Raw genomic sequence first — 16,781 nt, forward strand, 5'->3', positions numbered from 1 at the left:
TTGAAAGCTTATGTGAAGCCGAGGCGCTAGAGTGCTGTTTTTGGTGTTACTGACAGAGATTTGTTTTATTAAAATATTTTTGGCTTATACCTGCACATTTGTTGTACTTGTTCATAGGTTCATAGATTAGTACTAGGCTAACTGCCCTTGAGACATTTTAAGCCTAGCCAGTTATCCCCTATGAGATTCAAACCCTGTACCATGTGTTTGCAAGAAAAACACCTTAACCATTAGGCCACCCTCCCAACCCTTAAATAAACAGCCTCTGCAAGGCTCAAACCCAGGACCCTGCACACCATACACAAAGTGATTCACCATCAGACCCAGGACCCTGCACAGTATACACAAAGTGATTCACCATTAAGCCATGCCAGATATAAATAAACAGCCTTTACAAGTCTTGAACCCAGGACCCTGCACACCATAGACAAATTAATTTATCACTAAGCCATGCCAGATTTACATTGCCCTGAGGTGTTGTTTCAAGTTTTAGAGCTATTGAGGTATGGCCATTGACCCTGCATTAAGTTTACCATGAGTATTTAGAGAGGAATTGTCAGATTCCTCTCTGCTGACTTTAGACAATTTTCTGTGCTCCAATACAGAGAGGGAGAAAGGCCGAGGTGATACACCAGCCAGCAGTAATGAAGGGCAGCCCTCACAAGTTTGGGAAAGACTGTTCATGGAGACTAGAAGCAAGCACAGTGAAAATCATTTTGCTGAAGTGGGTAAGTGTTCTACAATCATATCAAGTGAAGCTAAAACTCTATTTTACAAAATTGAGCAGTTGCTAAACAAAGAAACATTGACCCACTATAATAAGCTTAGCCTCCAAAGGTATGTCGAATGTGACATAGCTCTGAGGGGGCTTCAGGCAATGAAATTACCCTTTCAACCATTTAATCTTTCGGATAATGGTGACAAAACCTTTAGACAGAGATGGGAGAAGGCGGCACATCTCTGTTCAGTAGAATGGGTCAAAATACTTGTAGAACAAGATGAGGTGATGCTCTTCTCTTTATGTAAAGAAATAAATACTGTTTGTCATGATATTTTACTTTCCCTGGACAAAAATAGTTTTGAGATGTGTCTAGGGGATATACAAGAAAAGTTGTCCGTGTTTGAAAATAAAATTTGTGACCAGAAGTTAAACAAAATAAAGAGAGACTTGAGGGATTATGACAGTGGTACAACCTTCTTTAAACCTACATGGCAATGTTGGGGGTCACGTGTTTGTTTTCAAAATCAGGAAATGGTAGGGAAGTCAAGAGGAGAAGCTTCATCAAGTGATACTAGTAGGTATCAGAGTGATTTAGAGGATGAACAGGCTTTTCCAGCTTTACCTGACCCAAAAGACAAGCAGCTTATGCAACAAAATTTTCGTCAGCAAAATGGGACAGTATTATAATAGAAATGGGAAATGACAGTTCCAAGAACAAGATTGGGAACAACATAAAGAAGGTAAATTTCAGGGACAATGGAGAAATAACAAAAGGACTAAATGGTACTAATTTTAATTGCAACAATTGCAGTATTGTTCTAAATTTAACTAATGATGTGTTAGATGAACATTTGTATACAGCCTTATAGTGTGGTCTTAAATTTATCCCAACAGTGTTGCCTAGAATACAGTTTTTTTAAAACTGAAATGTTTAAGTTGATTAGAAAAATGCATTTATGATATATTTTTATGTTTATGACTTAGAGAAAAGTGATAACTATAGGGTTACTGCTGCTAATGAAATGTGATAGTATATATGAGAATTACAATGTATTATCTGATGATTCATTTGTTTTTTGTACAAGTGAATGTAATGTTTATTGCCTAATAGATACAACAAATGTTCAAGTTAGTAGTAAGTTCTTACCACCTTTTATCAAAAAGTTTCATTCTATGTTAGATTTTGAAATTGAAATGTTATGTAATAACTTTGATAAAAGGAAGATTTACTATAATTTGACTAAAAATGAATGGGTGGCAGTTGAACGATTTTCACAACAAAATAACTTTGTGATAAAACTCTCAGACAAGGGTAATAAAATAGTTGTAATGCACCATTCTCGATATAGTAAGATGTGCTATGAGCTGTTACAAGACAATGAAGTATATAGAAGTGTGACTTATTCTGATATAGAGAAAGCGAAAAGAGAATATGCTAAGCTGATTAATAAGGGGCTGAGATTGGGTTATTGGACAGAACAAGATGTTGAGAAGAAATTGTTAAATGAAGATACTGAGTTAACATATTTTTATTGCCTACCGAAAGTACATAAAAGTTTAACAGATCCACCAAGAAGACCAATTGTGTCAGCTAGAAAATATTTTTTACAGAATTTGGGGATACTTTTGCACAAATGTCTATTGAAAGAAGTTGTAAATCTTCCGTCTTACATTAGAGATTCATTTGACTTTTTTACAAAAAAATTAAAGGGATAAGATGGAAAGAAAGAATGTACTGGATAACTATTGCTCTAAAGAGCTTGCACACCAATATAAAATATGCTCATGGAATGAAAGCTCTTAGTATCTTCTTAGGTGACAGCCCATTGGCACATTATACCATGGATTTAGGTAAATTTAGTTTAGAAAATAACCTTTTCTGATTGAAGGCACTCTGTACCATCAATTACAAGGTACAGTGATGGGTGCTTCATTTGCACCCATGTATGGAAACTTGTTTATGAGTAGATTCGAATCAGAATACATATATACAAATTAATTCTATCAGAAATATGTAAAATCTTATTTTAGATACATAGATGACTTGATTTTTCTTTGTAAAGGTTGTTTAGAACTGGTGACAGAATTTGTGGCACAATTGCAAGTAAATAGATTTTCTATACAATTTGATGGACTTAGTTATGGAAATAAAATTTTATTTCTTGATATCTCCTTAGAAGGTGTAGTGGGTGAAGAGATTAGGACAAGCCTGTATAGAATATTTGGGGTGGTCAATCAATTTATGATGGGCGATAGTTGTCACCCTAAACACATATTGAATTCCCTTCCTTATGGGGAATTCTTAAGGATTGCTAGAATATGTAACAGAGACTACAGTTTTGAGGAAGAATTATTATGCAGTGCAAATATGTTTGTGGAAAGAAAATATGATAGACAAATAATTGAGAATAGTGTAAAGAAAATAAGAAAAATAAGATATGGTAATGGACATGAAAAATATGGGGGGGGGCTACCTTATGGTGACAACCAAGATAGTATTAAGAGTATAGAGAAAAACAATTTTTTTGTAGTTATGACCTATAATACTTTGAGTGAGAATGTTAGAGAAATAATTAAATATTATTGGAAGTTTTTGTCTAGATTTTATGAAACTTGAATGGACTGTTTGAACAAAATTTGGTCTTTTCATTTCAGAAAGGGAGGAGTTTAAAAGATATGCTGGTGCATACTAAGTTTAAAAAACTGCAAAAGAATTTGCTGATACAAGTTCATTTGAAAGGGATGAAACCATGTGGGAACTGCACAGCATGCAAATATATAGTAGCTCCTTTCCTAGAATAAATCAGATTTATTTTCAAACAGTATGAAATTATCAGTGCACTAAGGAGAGGGTAGTTTATGCTCTAAAATGTAATTGTGAGAAGTATTATATAGATCAAACCAAACGTATGTTCAAAAATAGATTAACTGAACATTTAAGAGATATAAGGCAAGCAAAAGTGGAAAGTCCGTTGGCACAACATTTAAACATTTTCACAATAGCAGTCCTGTTGGCTTAAATGCCACTATTTTAGAACAAATACCAGGAGATAGGAATAGTGAATCAGTTAGAAATAAATTACTGTATAAAGAAACATTGTTTATTTTAAAATATGGCACTTTAATCCAACAGGGTCTGAATAAAGACAGCTGTTGGTAATGTATTATTTGATCTAATGACATGTTTCTTTAAGAATTATTTATTTTTAATTAATGAATGTTGATTGTATATTTTTTTAATTAATGATTAAGAATGACAACTGTGGGTATTTAAGACCTGTTCTTGTTCCCAGATAGTACTCCTTGAAAGCTTATGTGAAGCCGAGGCGCTAGAGTGCTGTTTTTGGTGTTACTGACAGAGATTTGTTTTATTAAAATATTTTTGGCTTATACCTGCACATTTGTTGTACTTGTTCATAGGTTCATAGATTAGTACTAGGCTAACTGCCCTTGCGAGACATTTTAAGCCTAGCCAGTTATCCCCTATGAGATTCAAACCCTGTACCATGTGTTTGCAAGAAAAACACCTTAACCATTAGGCCACCCTCCCAACCCTTAAATAAACAGCCTCTGCAAGGCTCAAACCCAGGACCCTGCACACCATACACAAAGTGATTCACCATCAGACCCAGGACCCTGCACAGTATACACAAAGTGATTCACCATTAAGCCATGCCAGATATAAATAAACAGCCTTTACAAGTCTTGAACCCAGGACCCTGCACACCATAGACAAATTAATTTATCACTAAGCCATGCCAGATTTACATTGCCCTGAGGTGTTGTTTCAAGTTTTAGAGCTATTGAGGTATGGCCATTGACCCTGCATTAAGTTTACCATGAGTATTTAGAGAGGAATTGTCAGATTCCTCTCTGCTGACTTTAGACAATTTTCTGTGCTCCAATACAGAGAGGGAGAAAGGCCGAGGTGATACACCAGCCAGCAGTAATGAAGGGCAGCCCTCACAAGTTTGGGAAAGACTGCTCATGGAGACTAGAAGCAAGCACAGTGAAAATCATTTTGCTGAAGTGGGTAAGTGTTCTACAATCATATCAAGTGAAGCTAAAACTCTATTTTACAAAATTGAGCAGTTGCTAAACAAAGAAACATTGACCCACTATAATAAGCTTAGCCTCCAAAGGTATGTCGAATGTGACATAGCTCTGAGGGGGCTTCAGGCAATGAAATTACCCTTTCAACCATTTAATCTTTCGGATAATGGTGACAAAACCTTTAGACAGAGATGGGAGAAGCCGGCACATCTCTGTTCAGTAGAATGGGTCAAAATACTTGTAGAACAAGATGAGGTGATGCTCTTCTCTTTATGTAAAGAAATAAATACTGTTTGTCATGATATTTTACTTTCCCTGGACAAAAATAGTTTTGAGATGTGTCTAGGGGATATACAAGAAAAGTTGTCCGTGTTTGAAAATAAAATTTGTGACCAGAAGTTAAACAAAATAAAGAGAGACTTGAGGGATTATGACAGTGGTACAACCTTCTTTAAACCTACATGGCAATGTTGGGGGTCACGTGTTTGTTTTCAAAATCAGGAAATGGTAGGGAAGTCAAGAGGAGAAGCTTCATCAAGTGATACTAGTAGGTATCAGAGTGATTTAGAGGATGAACAGGCTTTTCCAGCTTTACCTGACCCAAAAGACAAGCAGCTTATGCAACAAAATTTTCGTCAGCAAAATGGGACAGTATTATAATAGAAATGGGAAATGACAGTTCCAAGAACAAGATTGGGAACAACATAAAGAAGGTAAATTTCAGGGACAATGGAGAAATAACAAAAGGACTAAATGGTACTAATTTTAATTGCAACAATTGCAGTATTGTTCTAAATTTAACTAATGATGTGTTAGATGAACATTTGTATACAGCCTTATAGTGTGGTCTTAAATTTATCCCAACAGTGTTGCCTAGAATACAGTTTTTAAAACTGAAATGTTTAAGTTGATTAGAAAAATGCATTTATGATATATTTTTATGTTTATGACTTAGAGAAAAGTGATAACTATAGGGTTACTGCTGCTAATGAAATGTGATAGTATATATGAGAATTACAATGTATTATCTGATGATTCATTTGTTTTTTGTACAAGTGAATGTAATGTTTATTGCCTAATAGATACAACAAATGTTCAAGTTAGTAGTAAGTTCTTACCACCTTTTATCAAAAAGTTTCATTCTATGTTAGATTTTGAAATTGAAATGTTATGTAATAACTTTGATAAAAGGAAGATTTACTATAATTTGACTAAAAATGAATGGGTGGCAGTTGAACGATTTTCACAACAAAATAACTTTGTGATAAAACTCTCAGACAAGGGTAATAAAATAGTTGTAATGCACCATTCTCGATATAGTAAGATGTGCTATGAGCTGTTACAAGACAATGAAGTATATAGAAGTGTGACTTATTCTGATATAGAGAAAGCGAAAAGAGAATATGCTAAGCTGATTAATAAGGGGCTGAGATTGGGTTATTGGACAGAACAAGATGTTGAGAAGAAATTGTTAAATGAAGATACTGAGTTAACATATTTTTATTGCCTACCGAAAGTACATAAAAGTTTAACAGATCCACCAAGAAGACCAATTGTGTCAGCTAGAAAATATTTTTTACAGAATTTGGGGATACTTTTGCACAAATGTCTATTGAAAGAAGTTGTAAATCTTCCGTCTTACATTAGAGATTCATTTGACTTTTTTACAAAAAAATTAAAGGGATAAGATGGAAAGAAAGAATGTACTGGATAACTATTGCTCTAAAGAGCTTGCACACCAATATAAAATATGCTCATGGAATGAAAGCTCTTAGTATCTTCTTAGGTGACAGCCCATTGGCACATTATACCATGGATTTAGGTAAATTTAGTTTAGAAAATAACCTTTTCTGATTGAAGGCACTCTGTACCATCAATTACAAGGTACAGTGATGGGTGCTTCATTTGCACCCATGTATGGAAACTTGTTTATGAGTAGATTCGAATCAGAATACATATATACAAATTAATTCTATCAGAAATATGTAAAATCTTATTTTAGATACATAGATGACTTGATTTTTCTTTGTAAAGGTTGTTTAGAACTGGTGACAGAATTTGTGGCACAATTGCAAGTAAATAGATTTTCTATACAATTTGATGGACTTAGTTATGGAAATAAAATTTTATTTCTTGATATCTCCTTAGAAGGTGTAGTGGGTGAAGAGATTAGGACAAGCCTGTATAGAATATTTGGGGTGGTCAATCAATTTATGATGGGCTTATAGTTGTCACCCTAAACACATATTGAATTCCCTTCCTTATGGGGAATTCTTAAGGATTGCTAGAATATGTAACAGAGACTACAGTTTTGAGGAAGAATTATTATGCAGTGCAAATATGTTTGTGGAAAGAAAATATGATAGACAAATAATTGAGAATAGTGTAAAGAAAATAAGAAAAATAAGATATGGTAATGGACATGAAAAATATGGGGGGGGGGCTACCTTATGGTGACAACCAAGATAGTATTAAGAGTATAGAGAAAAACAATTTTTTTGTAGTTATGACCTATAATACTTTGAGTGAGAATGTTAGAGAAATAATTAAATATTATTGGAAGTTTTTGTCTAGATTTTATGAAACTTGAATGGACTGTTTGAACAAAATTTGGTCTTTTCATTTCAGAAAGGGAGGAGTTTAAAAGATATGCTGGTGCATACTAAGTTTAAAAAACTGCAAAAGAATTTGCTGATACAAGTTCATTTGAAAGGGATGAAACCATGTGGGAACTGCACAGCATGCAAATATATAGTAGCTCCTTTCCCTAGAATAAATCAGATTTATTTTCAAACAGTATGAAATTATCAGTGCACTAAGGAGAGGGTAGTTTATGCTCTAAAATGTAATTGTGAGAAGTATTATATAGATCAAACCAAACGTATGTTCAAAAATAGATTAACTGAACATTTAAGAGATATAAGGCAAGCAAAAGTGGAAAGTCCGTTGGCACAACATTTAAACATTTTCACAATAGCAGTCCTGTTGGCTTAAATGCCACTATTTTAGAACAAATACCAGGAGATAGGAATAGTGAATCAGTTAGAAATAAATTACTGTATAAAGAAACATTGTTTATTTTAAAATATGGCACTTTAATCCAACAGGGTCTGAATAAAGACAGCTGTTGGTAATGTATTATTTGATCTAATGACATGTTTCTTTAAGAATTATTATTTTATAAATTCATGAATGTTGATTGTATAATTGTTTAATTAATAATTAAGAATGGCAACTGTGGGTATTTAAGACCCATTCTTGTTTCCAGCTAGTACTCCTTGAAGGCTTATATGAAGCTGCGATGCTAGAGTGCTGTTTTTGGTGTTACTGACAGAGATCTGTTTTACTAAAATATTTTTGGCTTATATCTGCATGTTTGTTGTACTTGTTATATTGGCCTGAGGTGTTGTTTCAAATATTTCAATATATGTTGCACAATAGGATATATGTCCAAACAGTAGGTTTGGTGTAAATATACCCATTGATGTGTGTGTTCAGATTAGTTATGCAGATATGGTGGGGGGGGGGTGATGGCAATTAACAACTGAGATATCCTTGCAGTATGAGGTCCTCAGACCTTTTTACCTGTTTATGTCTTGCAGGTACCATGTCAAGACAGTAACTGCTGGCATTCACTCCACAAAAGAACAACATTATCATCAACTTCATGGTGCATCACCATGAAACCCTCTTTGGGCATTTAGCCCATGATCTGCAGGAGATGACTGCCCTGTGGAATGAGCTCATCCACAGGGTAAATGATGTTGCCTGCATAACTGCAGTTATGAGCAGGTGCAACATCATTGCACTGACCACATCCAACACACCCATCAGCATGCTGCTGCAGTTAGGAAGGACCAGCTAGCCACAGGTGGGGGTCATGCCATCCAGCCCCCACTGACACATGTGGAGGAGCTCCTCGCCTGCCTTGGGGCACCTGCCTGCCAGCAAAGTCAAGAACCAGAAGACAGCATTGTGGAGGTGGGTGCTACCACACAATGGATGAGGTGCATGCAGGTAAGGCCACAGGGCACATTAGTAGACCACTGTTGCTTATCCATCCTCATCTGTAAAATATCTTCATGCATATGTCAGATAACATAGTCAGTCGCTGCAGTGTAGTAATGAACAGATGTGCATAATCTGTAGTATTACGAGTTTGTACTGTTGATGTACTGAAATGCTGCTCCCACCCTGTACCAATGCCACAAGTGTGGCTGCTGACATCACATCTCTCACACAACTATGTAGGTCCCTCTGATATACCTCTGGGGCAGCAGCCTTTAGCTGGTGAGTATGGAGGTCTTTTGTTCAGGTTTGCCAATACACCGGCCATGTTATGTTCATGGCATTTGCCATGCACACATTTAACACACCTACCCATAATACATGCTGTACATGTTCACTTATTGTTGCTGTTAACTGCACTGCATCACAGTGGTGACCATTGTGGTATGTCTGAAGGGTATGTAAAAGTCCTGCAGTATAACTAACAACCTGCCAGTACAAGATGTGTGGACAGAGATGAACATAATGGTGGACACATGGTCTACAGTAGGGACATGTCTGAAACATTACCCTTATACAGTGGCTACAACAGTGAGTGTATATATCAGTATTACAATGGCAACTGTTACAGATCTACACAACAGTATATCACAATACCACATTCCACAACCTCTACAACCTGTAATGTGATCCTAACATGAGCAATAGAAGGGGTAAGATGGAATCCTATGTTAGGAGAACAAATATGGGGAATACACACCTTAATAAACAATGGAAGCATATCTGTGCACACACTCCAAATAACATATTGCGGAAGCAGCTTCTGAGGTACTGCAGCATTCACTCGTCTTGAGTATGAACCTTCCATCAAGTATGGGTCCTCAATGTCACACCAAGTAATGGTCTACTGTCCAAGAAGTATGTCCATGACATTTGCCCACTCACTTGCAACAGACGCAGCCATGGTTTGCACACATCTTACAAACCATGGAATAGATCCCATATCCAAAAGGTAGCACTCAGGAGTGGGATACGCAGCCTTACCTTGCCATTGCATATACCAGAGCAAACAATGCAGACAAGCATGTATATGAAGATGAAGTATAGGACACCATTAGTGTAGAAAATAAACAGATGCCCATCCAATGCAGATGACAACAAATGTTGCAAACTGGTCACAGAGGCTGCCCAGACACATGCAGCAACACTAGGGACCTGCAGGAATGTTTAGCAAGTACTGCCTGTGCAGTATCTGTGTCAACAATTACCTGGACTCTGCATAAGTGTGGCCTAGAGGTTAGGGTAATCAGATGTAAGAGTTGTTCCACAGTATACATCATCCAGGGCTTTCTACAGGTAAGCTCATGTGCACAGCCCTTGGAGGTAGCATATGCATAACATCAAGTTTCCCAAAGGGATGTGTTGCAATGTGTAATGGTGTATCGAAACCAAGGCTGAAACCTACAGACAGTATTAATACAGATACATGTGCTGCACAAGCAACACCTCACTCTACCTCAGGTCCACCCTCCCCATCTGTACCTTGCTGGAGACAGTGTACACCTGTAGGTTTGCTGTTCATTAGCAGGAACTAGGCCGGTAGACATGGTGTTCTGAATTTGGGACACTGCAAAATGACACTCATGTGTGACCAATAATTGTCAAGCATCTGCAAAGAGGCTGAGGATGGGAAGGGGTGTCATCCTGAAACACAACAGTGAACTGAAGCATACATCCAAAGCTCGCTATGAAGGGCTGTATCTGAACACAGTCAAGGTCATACATTGTGGCAGACATAACGCTGACTCCACAACAATAGTGAATGCACTGTATCACCTCCAAGGGCCGTGCACATTAGCTGACCTTGCAATCTGGCAGAATTGGGGGACATTTCTAGGGTGGAGTGACCAAATAATGGTAGGTGAAGATGGGCCATGCTAGTATACACCTTCCAGGAATAGTGACTGCTGCAACAAACCATTGTGTTAAGGGTGTGCACAATTATGCAACCCACATATTGTATGCATCCCAATCAACATCTGCACAACTAACACATTTGTTTGATACTGCATTTGATTGTACAGGTCATATGTCACATGTTAGGTGTGTGTAATGTTAACATATGCAGTATTGTGGCTCCATGGCATATCAGGAAAGTGGGTGGCATGTCAATAAGGGTGTGTACACTCCTCATAGCCACAGTAAGGTTGTCAGTATGATTGGATTTTATTGCACATACATGCATGGCTGATGATGAGATCTGCAAATTGGACATCAGGCATTCACTATTGACATCTGTCTTCATATCAACCCAGGTATGTGTCAGGCAAACATATAGGGGCTGTGTGCAACAGAGCAAAAATAATTGCCACACATATACACATTCAGCAATGATGTGTACACTTGGTGCACAGTACATGGCAAGGTGCTGAACAGGTGCACAGCAATAATGTGTACATGGGTGCAGTGTGTTTCAGGAGAAAAGGCATCACCTACTAACACAACTCATGCATCACAGAGATGTATAATGTTGGTAACAGGGATTAAGTATAGCTGCAGTGCATGCTGTTAAGTGCCATATGTCATGCATGTTGATAGTTGGGTAAAGAGAGGTCTGTGTAATATCTTTGTGCCACCTCACATGTAAGTGTGAATGTGTGTGTGTGTGTGTGTGTGTGTGTGTGTGTGTGTGTGTGTGTGTGTGTGTGTGTGTGTGTAGAGGTAAGCAATGATGTACAAGTCTTAAAGTATGTTTTCTGTTTTCCCCTAACAGGTGGTGAGGTGGGTCAGGGTCCCTCCTGTGGGCAAACTGATGTTATTGTCCATACAAATTCTGACAATGATGATAGGTATGACAATGCACAGGTGGGGTTGTCAGGGGCTGAAGCTGTGACATTGGTTGACATCCCACTGTTATCCACCCCCTCCCTGCACACAGTTACATTGCCTATACATACCCCATCACCAGTGGCCATAGACGAGGAACAGTTGGTGGGTGGTGGCATGGGGCAGGACAGTGTGGGGACTATGGCAAGTGTGTCTATACATAGGAGGATGACCGTTGAGGTACCACACAGGCAGATGTGCAAGGGTGCTCATAGGAGGGCTGCTGGCCATCATGCCCCTAGCAGAAGTACCACAGCAGGTGTTACCAGATGCATGTTTTGAGCCATTGTGGAGGCACAGGCACGTATGGAACATTATACCAGACAAGGTCTGAGGCTCCAGAGGGCTACTCATTCTGCTGTTACTGACAACATCTATGATCTCGCAGGTGCCCGCTGTTATTTTGCAGAGGTCCTGGATAGACGGTTGGGTGACATGGTGGGAATCCTTGACCATGCAATGTCCGTGTTAGAGCATATGGTGGGAGTAGGATGACAGCCACATGGAAGTAGGTTAGCAACACCAACAGGTGGAGGTCTATGTGGATGTGCAACAAGTCAGAGCTGCTCCTGTCGTGGCAGTACCACCCTGTGCATATGATGGTACCTGTGCCACATCCCTGTCATCCATACCATTGATGCAGGGACAGGCTAATATGGTTCTGATGCACAGGGTGAATGTACTAAAGTGTAGCAATGTAATGCTGTGTAACATGTTTTCAGGAGGAAAATTTAATGTGAGTGCATGGTGGCTGATGTCAGCAGCCCTTCAACAGTGGACAATGGTAAGTGTACTGGGTGACACACACCACATGTTTGTGTATAACGCACACACAAAGAGGCTTTGATGTTGATGCAATACACAGAGAATACTGTACACATTGATGTACTTAACTTTGCAGTGAACCCATTTTAGCCTATGTAATTCCACAAAGACATAATAGGCAAAACATCACATCAGTAAATAATCAGTCTGCTACTTTAATGTCATTGACGATGGTAGTTGCAGGGTATATGTCCCCTTCCCAAATGTAGTGCAATCCCAGCATTGGTAAACATAGGTGTGCTGGTGTGGGTGGCACAGCCCTACAGTTTGGAGGGTGTGGGGAGCCGCACATAGTATGAGTGACAACTACCTAATCTGTTAACATAAACTGTACAGTATTACAGCAGACTAAGCCTGGGGATACACACAACAATAACCCCAATGAAGTTGGGCATGTCCACATCGACAGCCAGCTATATATACCAACTCCTGTATCGCTGTACATCTATACAGTGGGGAAGAGGGCATTTGCACATCTGCTACTAGTTTTGATGGAATGAATTTCCATGACATGATTCCTTCGAAATGTTAGCATTTGCCAGTCAGTTCTCAGACAGATGACCTTCTGGGACATGTATATTCTGCAAACTGAAGTATATCCCTTCACATACACACACACACTTACTTGGTAACACTGAGAGTAGAACCCCTACCTAGGTACTTATTGCTACTAATGTGTTTGGCCTTAATTGCACACACCACACAGCTTTGAGGATGAGGTGTGTCCCGAGTCTCTTGTTGAGTGAGGAACATCACCAGGCCTTGTACAATATGGTAATGGGGGATGTACTGGGTGTTAATGGACAATACATAGAATGCCATACTGTTATATACACATTGACAAACACATAGTCATAAACACATCTGAGAGACATGGGTTTATCAGTGCTAACTACCTTGTCAGTGAGTCCATTCTGTTACAGATAATTTGCACACAGCACATGCATCATTGGGCTGGATAGTGTACTCAGTTACCTGTATGGTTGATGGTAACAGTGGTCCTAATACAGTGGACCTTGGGACATGTACTGGGAGTACCATGGTGTAAAGACAATATACCCAGCACCCACATCCCACATTGGATATTTTACTTGCTGAAACCCACGATAATACTCTGACATACCCACAGTCACACATTGACCAGGACTGCAATACAACCCCTTGTCTATCTCATCAGTGCCACTACAGGGATATGCATTTATTGCACATGCCACAGGGATAGTAGGGTGATGATTTGGCATGGCTCTCCTAATGTCAGCAACATGGCTATGCCTTATACTGTATGGCCAGGTGTATTGCCTTTGGAGAATCTGGCCTTCAAATGCTGTATAATACAAATATACACACTTGCACACATATACACACTTGCCAGGGGTAACCCATGCCTATCTAGCCATCTGTACAACAGTGTTGTGCTGGTACTGCAAGCTCCAGGTAGCCCATAGGGTGAAGAGTGTAACAAGGTACATGTAAAGCCCATTACAGCAGCAGCCATTTCTAACTATGGCAATGGGGGGTGTAGTGTGTGAGAAGGTCCTAAGGATATTATCAACTGCAGGTTTACAAACACATGGACTGTTATTCTCAGTAATGCACACTGACACATTTGTCAGTACTAGGGTCCATAGGTGCAGGTGTTCCTAGGTGTGTACCAGGACAATGTCCATGGAGAGATGAGAAGAGTAAGGCCATGTGGCTACACTGGTATCATGCTACCTGACATTTGTCAGCAGGCTATCTGTTAACTGATGCCACTTCCCCAGGGTGACAGTTAAATGCAACATCCAATCATCTGGTTGTATCTTGCAGAGGGCCAGTGAGGTGCCCCAACTGGCATATATGCAACATATATTACATAACATGGCCAGTGTCTGGGTTGGAGACATGTACCCAAGCATAAGATTCTGACATCAGGGCACAATATGTTTCGAGTAGACTGTGCCAGCAGAAAGGGTGGTGGGGTAGCCATACTTTACGAGGCTACCCCATCTGTCAGCATAAACACCCAACAACCACCCCAGTTCAATAATGCTGAAATTCTTCTCTCAAAACTACAAATTAATAAAAACAAAACTGTAAACATTGTCTATGTCTACATTTCCCCAGGGAGTATCACAGAAACCTTAGAAGACTTCTTATATTGGTTAACCAATAACTCCCTCCAAGAAACAGTTGTTCTTGGGGATTTCAACATTGACTGGAACACTTGCTCTTGTGAAACCGCCACAACCCACATAAACCTCTATGGATTTACTCAAATAATAACCTCCCCCACCAGGACAGGAAAACCCAATAACAAGGAAAGTACCCTAGACTGGATACTATTCAATACCCATTTCAATCCTACAAATCTGGCACTTTGCCTGATGACCTAAGTGACCACTGTCTCAGCTATGTAATCAAGCTCAAAGTAGACTGCTCCTACCAACCCACTTATAGAACATTAAGAAACAGCAATCATTTTATTCTCATAAAATTTCAAAATGAACTTAAGGCATGCAACTGGTCAGTACTAAAAAGTTTCCCCTAGATCAGGCATGGGCAAACTATGGCCCGGGGGCCACATGCGGCCCGTTAAACGTTTTGATTCGGCCCGCCAAACTTTAAAAAATTTAATAAATTTTAATAATTTTTAAAAAATTTTCGCGCTGTCGGGGCTGACGTCATCACGTGCGCGATGACGTCAGCACCGTCAGGCTACCAGCCAGTCGGAATTGAGCTCAAGGAGCTCGCATCATCATTTCCGGCTGGCTGGCGGTTAAGTTAACAGTCAGTGGGAATGAAACATGTGGAACAGAAGAGGCTGACTCAGCGAGCCCTGAAACGGAGCCGGGCCCAGGATTAATGGCAGCAGCAGCAACATGAGGATGGATTGAACAGAAGACGCCGAGCACTACTCAGGGTAAGAGAGAGAGTGTGTGTGTGTGTGTGTGTGTGTGTGTGTGTGTGTGTGTGTGTGTGTGTGTGTGTGTGTGTGTGTGTGTATGCGATAGGAAAGAGAAAGTGAGTGAATCACTGAATGCATGTGTGTGTGTGTGTGTGTGTGTGTTTGTGTGTGAATGATCGGAGAGAGAAAGTGAGTGAATGCAGGTTTGAAAGGTGAAGTGTGTGTGTGTGTGTGTGTGTGTGTGTGTGTGTGTGTGTGTGTGTGTGTGTGTGTGTGTGTGAGCGATTGGAGAGAGAAAGTGAGTGAATGCAGGTTTGAATTGTGAAGAGTGTGTGTGTGTAAACGATTGGAGAGAGAAAGTGAGTGAATGCAGGTTTGAAAGGTGAAGTGTGTGTGTGTGTATGTGTGCGCGATCGGAGAGAGAAAGTGAGTGAATGCAGGTTTGAAAGGTGAAGTGTGTGTGTGTGTGAACGATTGGAGAGAGAAAGTGAGTGAATGTAGGTTTGAAAGGTGAAGTATGTGTGTGTGTGTGTGTGTGTGTGTGTGTGAGCGATCGGAGAGAGAAAGTGAGTGAATGCAGGTTTGAAAGGTGAAGTGTGTGTGTGTGTGTGTGTGTGTGTGTGTGTGTGTGTGAACGATTGGAGAGAAAGTGAGTGAATGCAGGTTTGAAAGGTGAAGTGTGTGTGTGTGTGTGTGTGTGTGTGTGTGTGTGTGTGTGTGTGTGTGTGAGCGATCGGAGAGAGAAAGTGAATGAATGCAGGTTTGAAAGGTGAAGTGTGTGTGTGTGTGTGTGTGTGTGCATGTGTGTGTGTGTGTGTGTGTGTGTGTGTGTGTGTGTGTGTGTGTGTGTGTGTGTGTGTGTGAGCGATCGGAGAGAGAAAGTGAATGAATGCTGCTAGAAAGATTCACCCAGCTTAATTTGCCAGAAGGTTTGATTTTCATCTACAAATGAAAAAAAAAATATTTAGACTTAAGCATGCCTGAAACCGCTTCTTTATTTTTCTGCAGTAGGCAGTGTTCTTTTTTAAAACACATCTCTTCCAGTTGTATGACTAAATGTATCTATCTTTTTTGACTAGATTTATTATTATTGCCACGCTATTGGTTCAGCTTACTTAACAATACAACAAGAGACACCATCTTTTCAGTTCCAGTTCATTCTTTTCTTCTACTAAGCACTGTAGCACTCTGCCCTGTGTCACATTAATCACTTCTGGGGAAATCTGGATATGATTTCACATGATAAATAACCCAATCCATCCCTGAATCGGCACACTCTTGTAAAATGTTATCAGGGTCTGCCTTAGGCTGGGATGACTGATTTACTTCTTGCTGGACTTGTGCTTGTTTAACTCAATAAGAGCTGTGATCTTGCTATGGATAGCAAGTTGACTGCTTTAT

Source organism: Protopterus annectens, chromosome 2.part0 (assembly GCF_019279795.1).
Source record: "Protopterus annectens isolate FY-2018-M chromosome 2.part0, PAN1.0, whole genome shotgun sequence".
Classification (NCBI taxonomy): domain Eukaryota; kingdom Metazoa; phylum Chordata; order Ceratodontiformes; family Protopteridae; genus Protopterus; species Protopterus annectens.